This window comes from Palaemon carinicauda, chromosome 42 (assembly GCF_036898095.1).
Source record: "Palaemon carinicauda isolate YSFRI2023 chromosome 42, ASM3689809v2, whole genome shotgun sequence".
Lineage (NCBI taxonomy): Eukaryota > Metazoa > Arthropoda > Malacostraca > Decapoda > Palaemonidae > Palaemon > Palaemon carinicauda.
Window position 1 is genome coordinate 13,002,446 of NC_090766.1, and position 12,641 is coordinate 13,015,086.

Below are 12,641 nucleotides of genomic sequence, written 5' to 3' on the forward strand. Positions count from 1 at the left end.
GCTTTCCATGCCTCCACAGGAATCATGTCTGGTCCAGTTGCCTTCCCATTCATCATCTTCCTCAGTGCATTTATTACCTCTTGCCTAGAGAAACTTTTTACCATGCCAATATTCACCAGTCCATCCTCTCTTAATAATCTATCATTTTCTTCATTTAACAGCTGTTCAAAATATTCTTTCCATCTCTTTACAATGCCTTCCTCCTTTCTAAGTACTACACCATCTTGATCTTTTATTTGTTTGATGTGTGTAATATCTTTGGTGCTCTTATTTCTAGTCTTCGTAGTTCATAAGTGCACTAAATAGATTTGTTTAAAAATGTGACAAAATTAATAAATAAAATTTGCATGCATTGAAATATGAGAAACCAAAAAAATTATATCTTGTTAGCCTACCCGTCCTTTGATGCTTTAACTAAGGAGCACTGCATTCTTCTAGGGTAATAAATGTTCTTTGAGGCACCTTAAAGAAACCTGTAAAGCAATAAACACATTACCACTATATAATGGTGTGATAAATTATTCAAATTGGTGAACTGTATAATAAACGTTCAAATTACTGCATGGTGCACAAATATATACGTACATACACTTTCGTAAACAAGTAAAAACAAATAAAAATTCAACACTGTTCATAAACTTATAGTTTCATCCATGATCCAGACCTCTTCTGGATTATACCACTCATCGATGGCATCGAGATGTTACTGATGTGGTCTGTACATCCTATAATAAAGAATGCTGTTTAAATACCACCAACGCTATAATGAAGAATGCTGTTTAACCATCTCAGACCAACTTGGAAAGGTGTAGACAGCATAGATGTGGTGTCTTTACTGGCGATTACCTGCGGTTCATATCGTGTGAAATGGCAGAGCAGACTTGTCTATCTAATGAAGGATGCGAGTCTATGGCTATTCCCTTGTAATGGTGATCCTCTATCTAAATTAACGAGGCATTTTCCACTGGGGTTCGTACCCTTGTCCCTCATCAAGACATTGGTAAAACCAAAGAAGATCTGAATGTAGCCAGTATAGGTACAGACTTCTTTCCCAATGTTATCCCTATACAGTGGTATTACAGGAGTCAATTGTTGTATACGCCCTATCTAATACCTTCCACCAAAGGCATCCGTTCCCATATAACTGCTGCTTTATCTTCCGCCCTTTACAGGTTTTTCCAAAAAAACCCTCCTTACTCTCTCACCACCCCATATCAGTCGTAACGCTCCTATCACTTCCATAATATTTACTATGCCAGTATAAGTGCAGTACACAAATGTTATGAAACATCCCCGTGCCAGCAAAGTTTCTTTCAAGATAACCGGTGAAAACTCACCAGGTAAGATTATACTATTTTCCACTTCAACAACTGAAAAGCCATGAAATACTATTAGATACTGTTTGGACACTTTCATTATTGATGTTACTGTACTGTAGTTCCAGATGTATGATCAGGATTGAACACAAAATCTTTCTAAAATTTTAACCATTTCTAAATATTTTAAATTCATATTTCAGGCTATTTTAGATATTCAAATTCACTAGGTCACAATGTAAGCCTACAGATGGTTTGATAATTTCGTCCCCAAAACCATGAGAACAGGAACATGATACTTGAGGTTGTCATCTAAAATAATTTCTTAAATTCCAATGATTTTGTGTTAAGCAGATCGAAATAGAGACATTAAAATAGGCATAAGGGGAACAGGAACACCACCTAACCTAACCTACAAGGTGCATCTTTACCTAATTAAATCAAGAAGGAATAAGGAGGACACCACCTAACCTAACAGGCACATCTTTCCTTACTTAACCAAGGAGGCGTAAGGGTAACATCACCTAACAAACTATAAGGTGTGTCCTCACCTACTTTCCAAGGCAGATAGCACCACCTAACCTAAACTACCCCATCTAGCCTAACTTACATGGTGTCCCATTATCTACTGACTCAACAGGGCATAAGGAGGTCTAACATCCCCCCCACATTCTTAATGATAGGGTTGATAATGAGGGTCATAGCCATCATCATACATAGATGTTACTGAAGATCGAGCGATGAACCAACTCAAAACTAAAACCCCTAGATCTCTTCCCAACAACTATCTATGCTTCTGACAACAACAATTCAGAGAGTTCGGCTTAAACATTTAAATCCACGATAACTTAAAATCAAAGTTACAGAAAATTGAGCATCCCACTTGTAAAGCAGCCATCTTTAAATCGTAGCACATTTTCCCCATCCTATATTAGGAGTATAGAAGAGTAAAATAAACTTCAAAATCAACATTTGGCCATTAAAATTATATTGTTCTGTAGCCTTTCACACTAGCCATAAATAAAACAACCTCTTCACCGCTGACATAAATTTTAACCAATAAGCATGCCACGTATAAATCCGCCATCTTTAAATGGCAGCAATTTCAAACACCCTATTTAAGGGATATGGTTTCGTACAAGTAACATATCATATTGACCACTTGGGCCAACTTGCTCATTAAAATTATACTGCTCCTACACACCGCCAATAATTAAACTGACATGAATTGTAAACCAGGAATATGCATCCGCCGCCTCTGGCCATATTTTAATCGTAGAATATCTTCACCATGGCCAACCACATTACAGGATATGGCAGCGTATGAGAAAAATAAATTCGTCAAGAACACCACATTGCCCTTAGAATTATGCTACACCTACACATGACACAGATAACAGACCTTGCATAGCATCAATCAACTTACCCTACAGAGTGAAGTTTGACATTTCTAACTATTCACTTTCAGTAAATCGCTTCCACTTTAGGCTATATGTAAATCTGTACACCAACATACACAATACTTCTTCCAAAATATACTTACAATTGAGACATGGTAAGATTACGACAATAGTTAACAGACGAGAAATAACTTTCAAAGTTTCAAGACACCGACATACACACGTCGTACCACTATGAAATCGAACTCAATACTGCCCTTCATAGAAAATGGGAACTCAAAAAGACAGAAAAGAAAGTCTAATCAACCAATCACCGCTAAGAACGTCATTATAACTTTGGTGTTCTCTTCTTTGATTGGCTGCAAGTAAAACGCCAAAAAACGTCGCAAAACTAGCGAAAAAATTCAAACAAAACCTTACTGCAGGCCATATTGTTGCTTTTAGCTATATGATTAGCTACCGTTTGCACTCTGCTTTGTACGTTCTCAATAACTAAAATCGAAGCCAGAAAAAAAAATCAAAATACTGAGATCTCGAGAAGGAACTTCTCGAAGTATATTAAAAGTTTTGACATAAATTCACTAGCTGTGATATATCTATCTACAATGGAGACTTTGATATAGCCTACAGCTATGATTACGCCTACATAGAGCTCATATAAGATTAGTCAGCTGGTACACAATAATTCTGAAAGATAGATTTCATTCAGCAATGTACAGAATCTCTATTAATGACTAGACCTCGGGGTAACAAGGCTTTGCAAAAGTAGTTATTGCTATAGGCCTACAGGGTTACGAGGACTGACATTCTTAAAAATTATCAATTATCAGAGAGAGAGAGAGAGAGAGAGAGAGAGAGAGAGAGAGAGAGAGAGAGAGAGAGAGAGAGAGAGAGAGAGAGAGAGAGAGAGAGAGATTGGAGTGGGTCAGTTCTTATTCTGTAAAACAGAAACGTGTAGTGTTATTTCCTAAGAAAGACATTGAACTATAATGATAAAATTTAAGTCCCATTTTCCTAAATAAAACAAATAGATTTATATTTTAACTTTGAATAGTAGCCTATGTTTCAATTTAATTTTCATTTCTTTCTGATGTCACACTTGAATATATAGTAGTTAGTCACGAACATTAATTAGACTGCTTAATTCAAACAAATTATGTCTTTTACATAGTATCCATGGATTACTGATAGGTCGAAAAGCGGCACTACATTTGTAGGCTATTGTTGTGCTCTGGTAAAAGAATCCTTGTCTGCCCTTTATTTTCAAATTAAAGCTTTTCTAACTTGCATTTTTAGTTATAACTATTGGATTCAGTTCATTTATTGATCTTTACCAACAATTGGGTAATCAATTTACTGCTCAAGTCAACAGCAGAACAACTCCCTTAATTTAGGCCTCTGGGCTAATCATTAATGATTGTCTGAACCAGTCTGCGAATACAGTGAATCTACCCTAATCTCATATATATATATATATATATATATATATATATATATATATATATATATATATATATATATATATATATATATATATATATATATATATGTGTGTGTGTGTGTGTGTGTGTGTGTGTGTGCGTGTGTACGTGCATGCGTGCGAGCGTTTATGTTCAATTTTGATATTGCATTCAGTATGAATTTGAAAATGGCCATATAATCTCACAAGTTGGTCCAAGATAACCTAGTTGGGTAGTGCACTTTTCTAGCGCTGTTCATTTCGTCCAATAGATCTAGCTTCCAAACGAATTTCAGCTTATTTATTACCAATTAATGAATTATAATAATGACATTTCAGTATGGATTATCCATTCTTAAGATATGACATATTGGGATAGAACCTGAGTCTTATTAAATGAAAGACAAGTAGCTATCAATCACCATTTGCCACTAGAGGCTTTAAAAGAACATGTTTCTGTTCTAACTACATTTCATGATTTACCTGGTGATGCCGACGATTTTCCAACCTCCAGATGGCCTAATTGATAACACTGAATATGAATAATCCATATTATATGCACAATTAATAGAGCCTGATTATGTGAATCATCCTCATCTCCTCCTACGCCTATTGACGCAAAAGGCCTCGGTTAGATTTCGCCAGTCATCTCTATCTTGAGCTTTTAATTCAATACGCCTCCATTCATCATCTCCTACTTCGCGCTTCATAGTCCTTAGCCAAATAGGCCTGGATCTTCCAACTCTTCTAGTACCTTGTGGAGCCTAGCTGAACGTTTGGTGAATTAATCTCTCTTGGGGAGCGCGAGGAGCATGCCCAAACCATCTCCATCTACCCTTCATCATAATCTCATCCATATGGCACTCGAGTAATATCTCTTATAGTTTCATTTGTAATCCTTTCCTGCCATTTAACTACCAATATCCTTCAGAGGGGTTTGTTCTCAAATCTACTAAATCTATTGGAGATTGTTTCATTGTAATACCATGACTCATGTCCATGGAGTAACACCGTTCTCACTATAGCCAAGTGATATGTAGTCTGATTTTTATATGTAATTTCAGGCGATTTTATTTCCAAATTTTACTTAACCTAGCCATTGTCTGATTTTTTTTTCAATCTTTCACTAAACTCTCATTCTAAAGACCCTGTATTGGAGATCATAGTTCCTTAATACTTAAATGATTCTACCTCATTAATGCTTTCTCCTTCCAGTGATATTTCATCCTCCATTGCATACTCCGTTCTCATCATCTGTATCTTTCTTCTATTTATCATGAAAATCAACACAATGTCGTTCTCATATAACGAGAACGATAGATAATATATTGACATTAAGAGTAACATATAATGGGTCCCGAGAGATTGCAAAAGCAGGTGAAGGAAAAGATGATGAATTGAGGAACTAAGAGAATTTTCGGCTGTAATTGACATAATAGACCATAAATATACGCGAATGGAAAGGCATGTCAGAGGCCTATGTCCTACACTGGACTAATATCAGTTGATGATGATAAAATGAACTTTCATTTATGTAAAGAAAGCATACATGAAATCAGCTATACACTAGACCACGATTTGCCATCAGTTTGTTCATGTAATCCTGTGTAGGCTAACTATATAGATGTATCAAATAAGTTTCTAAATACTACATATTTTCAAACTTAACGAGCTTTAGCGTAAAAATAAATTAATCTCAAGAGCTGTTTATCGATTAATTAATGACATATAAGATTTTATCCTAGTTTAAATCATTACAAACAACTTGAGACGGACACCACCTTCGATCTCAAAAGTCTACAATAATCATCAGAAATTAATTTTCCCCGACATACCTTAAGATCATTTGATGGTACAGATGATGTGCTGTAGTTTGTCAGCATGCAATGACAGGTCGCAGTTTCCCATTTACTGTCTGTGGTCAATATGGCGAAACCTTGTGTGTGTGTGTTTAGATTGCATTACCTTGTGTAAGACACGGGCTCTTGCGTTGGAAGCCCGTAAGAGAATATAATTTGAATTTACTAAATTAAAATTGTAAAAAGAAGTTTGCAATATGAACAGGGTTAAAGTAGTTTACGTTAATGCTAGAGGGGTTCAATTAAACAATTAGATAATATATTACTTTACAGGTTAATGGTTTAAACTACGTTAAATTTAGATAGCCGAAGCTAATGATGTAAGGCCAAAAAGTAGTAGTAACTTCGAGTGAACTGTTTACCCTCATTCAGCAGCCTGGAATTGGGTTCCCAGGTGGGGGTAAAGGTAAGATACCAAGCAAGATACCGTGATATTGGCACTACTTATTCACCTGAAAGGTTGGGTATATTTGGCTATATTATGACTCCCAAATTAAGAGAAAGAACGTTTGAGACACTGAATTCGAGCATGACGTCACTCTAAAGGAACGTTTGCATCACTGAATCTGGGTGTGGTGGCTGTGACGTCACATTGACAGTCGTCTTTTCCAAAGTAATTATTACTTCAGGGAATAATTTCTATAAAACTAACAGTATACGTAAACAAACTTACCTTTTGGACTGTATAGTCAGTGGAATTTTACATTTGGACTTTAAGATATATTGTGAGTATCAGTTGTGAAAGTTTTCGTACGCAGATTTATACGTGTTATTTATTGTAATTAGGTGCACATTTCGCTCGGTCATATCACAAGGTAAATAATTGCTTATTGAAATAGTCAGGTACCATGTTTTACTCCTTAGACCAGCCATGTCTCCCTTACAATATTCAGAATGGCTTCTATTATCTACATTGAATATTTCTCACCTTGTTAAATAGATTACCAATCCAATCCGAAGAAATTTGTTGGTAAATTTGCACAAGTTGAACGAATCTGATGATGATTATCGGCGCAAATCCATCGTTGTGGTGTTAGGCATCGACGGCCTCACCTCCACAATCCATGGATTTCAGAGAAAAATCATCGTCAAATTTTTTCAAAATGCGTGAATATATGCCAGAAAACCATTCTGTTTTCCCATTTCACAGAGAAAGTGAAAAAGAATTGACAACCATCGACAATCTATACCTACGAATCGTACCGACATGAAAAGACACTGTTCGAATGCATCGTTCTCCTATGACTTCCCCTTCAATTTTTTATATTTAATAAATATCTAACCTAACCTAACCTAGTAAGCAAACAGGTCACATGTAAAAAGAACAATCTTAGGTAGCGTAGTACAGTACTGGTAGCACACTGTTCGAACACTTTCAGATTTGATTTCTCCTAAGACTTCGCCTTAATTTTTTAATATTCAATTAATAACTAACTTAACCACACCCAACCTAACCTATTAAGAAAACAGGTCACTAACACCCCCCCCCCATGCAGGACACATTTTAAAGAAAAAAAAAAAGAATCTTGGATAGCATAATGCCAGTAGCACACTGTTCGAACACTTTCAGATTTTATTTTGGCTTCGATTTTTAATATTGGTATAATTATTGAGAGTTTACTAACAAAAAAAAAAATTAATACCCAAATTTTTACCTTAATCAATATCGGACTCCAACTCGTCATCGGTGGCCGGGAAGTTGTCTGCAGGTTGTCGTACTTTATTTCAAATAGGTTTGTAGAGTTTAGCACCTTCAAGGAAAAAATGTTGGTGATCATCATCACTGAAAAAATTAAGAAAAAGATAACGTCCAAAATACAGTTTGGAATATGGCGTTCTCATTCCAGGATGTTTAGACCACTCTTTAATGTTTCTCCACAATTGCTCTACAATTTGCATATGTACACTGGGAGAACAAAGTTTTCACCATGAATAATTACCTTTTGATCTTACCCTGCGGCCCAGCCATCACTTAACCCTGGATAGGTACGGTCCTCGGACACCCCTTTAAGGGTATACTCGGACGCGAACGACCCCGACGCCAAAAAAAATTCTTGAAAAATCAGTTTTTGCAGTAACCTCCTTTTTTCTTTTGCCAAAAAAAACTTCAATGAATGCTTAAAACAACTGTAAAGATAAATACTACTCATCTGCAGAAAAACTATTTATTATAAATATTTTAAAAAATTAAGTAGAAAAAAAAAAAGACCTGACATAAAAATTCATAAAAAAAAAGTTTATACATATATACACAAATCCTTTTAGGAATTGATTCTTGAATGTTTAGGACACATCTTGATGTATTTTGGATGAAGTCAGACCCATGGAGGTGAAGATCTGAAATGAGAAAAAAAGGGTAACTTTTTTTGGCCAAAAAAAATTGTCCAAATTTCATGAATTTTTTTGGGTACCCAAATGAAATAGGAAGTGGCTAATTTTTTTAGGGAATAAACATATGTTATCCTAAAATAGAAATATGTAAAAAAATCTTCATTATTTTGTAAATTACATTTATATCAGGGGCCATATCTAAAGGTAATTTTTTGAGTACTTGGAAATTTCGTAAAAAAATACATATATTTAATATATAATATGATATTTATGCAGGTAAAAATATACCAAAATATCACAAATTCTATAGGGAACAAGAATATATATAGATAGGGCAGCTTACGCTTCGGATATGTCCACAAAATGGCCGCCAACCACACTGACTCAGACTCCCTAATCTGCCACTTGAAATGTAGGAAGGGTATGTCAATTTCAAGGTGTTATTTACTAATCTAATTATTATTGGATATGCATAAAAATTGTATGGTGGGTTGCTGGATAATTGTCGATTATTTTACGACTATAAAATTAAAATTCTGACCGAAAAAATTTTTTTTGAAGGGAAATAAAATCGAAAAAAAAAAATGTAAAACAATATTTTAGCTAAAAAAATTTGATGATATTCAATCAAAAAAAAAGTAAACAAAATTTTCCGACAAATAAACATCTAGAGGAATCATTACTCTGTGATAGTTCCTTAGTACGTAGTAATTTTGAAAGAATTGGGAAAAAACGAAAAAATGGCAATCACCGGAAAATCGAACACATACCTATATATACGCCATATCTGGCTAAAAAAAAGATAGGCATGGGTAGCCAGATCATCTAGAAACACTTTCCAACACTATAAAAATATAAGTTTTGCGACACTACTTGCCAATTCCTTACGGTAACATGACTAAGCAAAAAAATGCAAAACAAATAAAAAGGGGCACTCGTGGAAAAATGGCCATTCTAATATACGGCATTTCAGAAAAAAAAAATTTCAGCCACGTGCTAGGCAAACCATCAAGGCATATTTTCCGACAAATAAACATATAAATGAAATATTACTCTGTGATAGTTCCTTAGTACGTAGTAATTTTGAAAGAAATGGGAAAAAACGAAAAAATGGCAATCACAGGAAAATCGAACACATACTTATATATACGCCATATCTGGCTAAAAAAAAAATAGGCATGGGTAGCCAGATCATCTAGAAACACTTTCCAACACTATAAAAATATAAGTTTTGCGACACTACTTGCCAATTCCTTACGGTAACATGACTAAGCAAAAAAATGCAAAACAAATAAAAAGGGGCACTCGCGGAAAAATGCCCAACATTCTAATATACGGCATCTCAGATAAAAAAAAAAGACATGCACGTGTTAGCCCAACCATCAAGGCACACTTTCTAACTCATAAACATGAAAAATAAATCAATAATATACGGCAATTCCTTACTACGTAGTAAATTTTTACAAATATTGAAAAAAAAACAGAAATTGGCAACCGCAGTTAAATACCCAATATACCAATAACTACGTCGTATCTGACAAAAACAAAATCACGCATGGGTAGCCAGATCATCTAGACACACTTTCCAACATTAAAAAAGCAAAAGTTTTACGACACTATTTCGCAATATCTTACGGAAAAATGACTTGGCAAAAAAATTAAAAAAAATTAAAAAGGGACACTCGCGGTAAAATGCCCGACATTCTAATATACGACATCTCAGATAAAAAAAAAGACATGCACGTGTTAGCCCAACCATCAAGGCACACTTTCTAACACATAAACATGAAAAAAAAATGAATAATATACGGCAATTCCTTACTACGTAGTAATTTTTACAAATATTGAAAAAAAAACAGAAATTGGTAACCGCAGTTAAATACCCAATATACCAATAACTACGTCGTATCTGACAAAAACAAAGTCATGCATGGGTAGCCAGATCATCTAGACACACTTTCCAACACTAAACAAGCAAAAGTTTTACGACACTATTTGGCAATATCTTACGGAAAAATGACTTGGCAAAAAAATGAAAAAAAATGAAAAAGGGGCACTCGCGGTAAAATGGTCCTCGTGGTGATGAACGACATTTTAACTAAAAAAAAAAACATGCACATGGTAGCCAAACAATCCACCAAGAATTTCCACAACTGATAACCTATACAAGTTGCACCATTCTACGACAATTTCATAATACGTAATAACTTTGATAATTATGCAAACTACCTCAGAAGGGTAAACTCGGACGCGAACGACCCCGACGCGTCTCAGAAATCGGGGAAGGAGTACAGCTACAGCAATGCACATCTGGACACTACTAGAGCGTGTAGGGGAGACACCTCCTGCAGGTCGATCACCCACAAATTCAGTCACAGGGGTGAGTCACGTGAGAAAAACCTGTTTTTTTTTGACGCTCGGGGTCGCAAACGACCCACCGTACCTATCCAGGGTTAATTATAATAGAACCTGACCGTATATATTTCTTGATTATAGGGATCAAGGTCCTAGCACTCCTGTCTTGTCCTTCTTTATGAGGAGGGATGATAAACTTCTTTTTGGAGACACGTTCTATCCCTCCAAAAAGCCAGACATCGTTATACTTTCTTCAACTAAAGAAAGTCTCTTTTATTTCCACAATGATTCTCGAACTACCAATGGGCTCTTGGTTGTAAAGACAGTTAAGAGTTACCTCACTGCCAAAAATACACCAGTCTACACTTGTATGGCGGGACCAGTGCAAGCACTTAAGAATGTTTTCGTGTTTGAACCGCTTGTCTAACCAATGATTAATGAATAATGCAATTTCCCAAGGTGGTAAAAGGGTATTGTCTAAAAGTGAACCTTTATATAAACTAACACTGTAATGACACTTTTTTTTTTTTTTTTTTGTCTAAAAGTGAGCCTTTATATAAACTAACACTATAATGACACTGCTTTTTTTTTGGGGGGGGGGGGATTTTTCAATATTAAACTTACCCGATAATCATGTAGCTGTCAACTCCGTTGCCCGACAGAATTCTACGGAAGGGATACGCCAGCGATCACTATACTAGAAGGGGGTGTACTCACCAGCGCCACCTGTGGCCAGGTACTGCAGTACTTCTTGTTGACACCACCTCAATTTTTCCTCTGTCGTGCTTCCGGCAAGACGTTCATGGATACGCTTATAATTTTGGAGTCTTGTTCACGGTTTTTGGTGAAGTATTGCTCTAAGATTTCAGCTTTCGCTATACTGGAAACTTTTCTATTAGCTTAGATAGCTTTTATATTGATTTGATTAATGGTTAACGATCTTTTGCTTTATTTGGAATCCCCCTTGACTAGCTCTTTGATTCAAGATGTCCGACCTTTCTCAAGCCCCTCCCCATAGACGATGTAGGACTTGTAATAGGCGTATTCCGAAGGCCTCGGTTGATCCTCACACCGCTTGTTCCGACTGTAGGGAAATATCCTGTCAGTTGGAAGATCGATGTGAGGAATGCGCCGGACTTTCGGAACTTGAGTTTGTTCGATTCCTTAAATATACCACTAAGTTAGAGAGAGAGAGAGTTAGGAGGAGTTCTGCTCGCTCTTCGCTTTATTCCTCACCTCATGATCCTCAACCTTTTCCTCCCCCTGTAGTGGCTACCCCCGAACCTACTATTTGTGCTCAGCCTGATATGTCCGATGTTTTGCGTGCCATTCAGGCTTTAGGTGACAAAGTGGAATCGGTAGTGAGTGACCACAAGTTCCTCTTGGCGGACGTCAAGGAACTTAAGGTCAAAAGTGCAGTGGGAAGTGGTAGTGCCAGTGCTGTGCCGAGTGCTAGTGTCAGTGCGGTGCCGAGTGCTAGTGTCAGTGTCAGTGTTGTGCGTGAGGGTACTTCTGTGCGTGCCAGTCGTCCTCGCAGTCCGGGACCTCTTGCAAGCTCCCAAGCCCAGGGGAGAAGCAATGTCGAAGGGCAAAAGGGTTCGGCAGGCCTTGATCGGCGCACAGAAGTATCCTCGGTGGTTGCGGGCGTGTCTTACAGAGACCGTCACTCCCACCCGCAGACGATTGAGCCCTTATTTTCCTCGTCTGCAGAAGAAATTTCGGGGAGAAAACGCTGGACTCAGGTCTCAAGACCTCTTAAACGTAAAGTCCAGACCTCAAGAGTTCAACAACCCGGATGCAGTCATTGGGTTAGCTCTGACTCTCCGCAGTCATCAGGTGACTGCACACCTCCTAAGAGAGGTAAGGCGATGCCTCAACAGACCTCATCTTCTGTTAAGGCTTTGCCTCAACAGACCTTATC